We start from the raw sequence: 3,503 nt of genomic DNA, 5'->3' as shown, positions 1-3,503 counted from the left end.
AGCTTCTCTGAGCCTGTTTTCTTATCTGCAAAACAGGGGTGCCAGTACCGTCCGCAGGGTTACAGGAACTAAATAAGACGATCATCCTAGAGCACTTGAAATGATGCTCTGACTACAAGCCCTTGATTAACGTTAGCCATTCTTACAGGCATATGTTGACTTACGCCTTTCAATATCCCAGTGAGATGGGAACCAGTATACAGGCGACAAAGTGACTTCAGAGGCATTGAGCGAGTTTCCCAAGGTCATAGTGCTGCTAACGAGAGGCAAACCCAAGACCCTCAACAGGTTTGTCCGGATCCAGGCACCGTGCTCCTATTTATTGCACGGAATGACGCAAATGTCTCCCGAGAACTCATTGGCTTAGAAGACAGGAGGGAATTAGTATTTGTTTTGTGCCCTTATATTAACTAACTGCAAGACACTTTGCTGGGGCCTTGCGTATATTAACATAAGCAAACACATAACTCTGGTTCAAATCAAAGGGTGATGAGGGCCTCACTAAGGGCCACTGAAAGTCAGAAGAGAGCAAGGTCACACCGCGGATCCCTCCAGGCCCCAACAAACGGGCTTGCGCTTCCCGGGCTCCCGCTTCCCTCCGTGGCTCCTGAGAGGTGTCTGTGGAGAAAGTCAGACATGCTCCTGGCCCCTCTGACTCCTGCAGGCGGCCCCAGCACGTCTCCCGTGCACTGTTTTGATTTCACCAAATATCCAACCTGGAAGAGCAGGCTACACACAAGTAAGAGTTTCTACTCAAGGTTCCCTACCCCCAACCCCAACCACCCAGATTCCCAACAATTTGGGGTGATCTGTGTCCTGGTTCCATCCTTAATAACCGGTGTGGGTGGGCTTAAATCTTTTTTCTTTTTTCTTACCCATCTCAGTAGGGCGATTCAATGGAGCAAAAGAAATTTAACCCTAGCACTTAACATAAATGATATTACTAAGGGCACTAAGTACTCCAAAGAGAGAAGAGGTTTCAAGGGAAAGTTGTCTTCACTAAAATCTAAAGTGTGGATTTGAACAACCATATTTAATAACACAAAAGACTGGAAAAACCCATTCAAATGCTTCTTTATAAAAACTGAGGACGCATTAAAATGTAAAGAAGTTTGAAATGTTCTTTTTTGCATAATATAGGCCTGCACATCCAGTCTTATACAATTTTGTTTCACATATACACACAGAGGCGCATACATACAAAAAGCATGAAATACATCAAAACATTAATAGCGGTTGCCTCTAGAGCATGAGTTAATGGTAATTTTATTTTCTTCTTTTTTTTTCTTTTTTTAATGTTTATTTATTTTTGAGACAGAGGGAAAGACAGAGCGTGAGTGGGGGAGGGGCAGAGAGAGAGGGGAGACACAGAATCCGAAACAGGCTCCAGGCTCTGAGCTGTCAGCACAGAGCCCGACTCGGGGCTCGAACCCACGAACCGTGAAATCATGACCTGAGCCGAAGTCAGACGCTTAACTGACTGAGCCACCCAGGTGCCCCTTTATTTTCTTCTTTATACATTTCTGTATTTTACGAGTTGTAATTAGTCAGTCTATGTTATTTTTATCATCTAGAAAGATGCGAAATTTGTTTTACTTTTAAATTACTGCAAGGGAAAACAGATTTGTCCATGTTAGCAACCAATATTTTGAACTTGTGACAAAGACAAAGAATTCAACACTGATAGGAAAAGAACTAATTAAGAAAAATCAAGAGGAGGTTTGTGGGAGGGGGGGAAACAGGTGAGAGGATTTAAAAGGTACAAACTTCCAGTTGTACATAAATAAGTCACAGGGATAAGAGCACAGCATAGGGGAATATAGTCAATAATATTATAATAACTTGTACTGTGACAGATGGTAATTACCTTTACCATAGTAAGTGTTTCATAATGTATATGATTGTTGATCACGATGTTATACACCTGAAACAAATATAATATTGTATGTCAACTATAATAAAACAAAAAAAATCTCACCTTAAAGAGCATGAAGGGAGCATAGTATAGAATTTATATTTAGAACTTAACCCAAATTTGCCAAAAGTGCTAAGGATACATCTGTAACAGACTCTGGCTGTTTGTATCCATTTACAAAAAGTATAATGCATCCAAATGTATCTCTAGGGTTTTGTTTTTGTTTTGTTTTGTTTTGTTTTTGAGAGAGAGACAGACAGAAAGAACGTGTGAGGCAGAGAGAGAGGGAGACAGAATCCCAAGCAGGATGAACATTGTCAGTGCAGAGCCCGACTTGGGGGTCAACCTCACGAACCATGAGATCATGGCCTGAGCCAGTATCAAGAGTCAGGTGCTTAACTGACTGAGCCACCCAGGCATGACAACTTATCCCTAGTTTTAAGCAGTGTGTTTCACTTTGGGGAAGAGGAGCCATAGACTCGTTTGAGAATCAGGGAAGAACCACAACCAATAAACCTTTCCCCACAGTGAGGACAGAAATACACACACACCACCACCACCAAAGTTTACTTATAAATTTAGAAGCTTCCCGATCCCCGACACTCATTTGCCAATCACCTCTTCCCTGAAATCCATGAAACACAGTTCAAGAAACTCTGCGTGGAGGGGCGTCTGGGTGGCTCAGTCGGTTAAGCATCCGGCCTCAGCTCAGGTCACGATCTCACGGGTTTGTGATGTTCGAGCCCCCGCGTCGGGCTCTGTGCTGACAGCTCGGAGCCTGGAGCCTGCTTCAGATTCTGTGTCTCCCTCTCTCTCTGCCCCTCCCCTGCTCGTGCTCTGTCTCTCTCCCTCTCTCTCTCAAAAATAAGTAAAGGTTAAAAAAAATTTTTTTTATAAAAAAAATAAAGAAACTGCGTCGAGAATTTTCTTCTCTCAATCTTCCCCAAGTTTTTAATTATGATCACTTTCAAGCATAGAGAAAAACTGGGAGAACCAGAACAATGAACATCCATATACCTTCCACTTAGTCTTAAGAGTTCTTAACATTTTTGTGATCTTAGGCTTGTTATCTATCTACATTTTCATCAAAGCAATTGAGAACTGTAAACATTGTAACACATCACCCATAAATACTTCAGCGTCCTCCTTAAGAATAAAGATGTCTTCTTCATAACAACAAACACGTTACATTCCAGACTATTTTTTCAATTTTTTAATGTTTCTTTATTTTTGAGAGAGACAGAGCACGAGTGGGGGGGTGGGGCAGAGAGAGAGGGAGACACAGAATCTGAAGCAGGCTCCAGGCTCTGAGCTGGCAGCACAGAGCCCGACATGGGACTCGAACTCACAAACTAAGAGATCATGACCTGAGCTGAAGTCGGACGCCCACCCAACTGAGCCACGCAGGCACTCCGAGGATACTTTTTGAAGTTTTTTTAATTTATTTTGAGAAAGAGAGAGAGAGGTGGGGGGAAAGGCAGAGAGAAAGGGCGAGAGAGAATCCCAAGCAGGACCTGCGTTGTCAGCACTGAGCCAGACACAGGACTCGATCTCACAAACCATAGGATACGACCTGAGCTGAAATCAA

The sequence above is a fragment of the Herpailurus yagouaroundi genome, unplaced genomic scaffold, assembly GCF_014898765.1.
Source record: "Herpailurus yagouaroundi ecotype Mexico unplaced genomic scaffold, PumYag 162, whole genome shotgun sequence".
In the NCBI taxonomy this organism is placed as follows: Eukaryota; Metazoa; Chordata; class Mammalia; order Carnivora; family Felidae; genus Herpailurus; species Herpailurus yagouaroundi.
The sequence above is the reverse complement of the archived record's forward strand: the minus strand, read 5'-3'. Positions refer to the sequence as shown.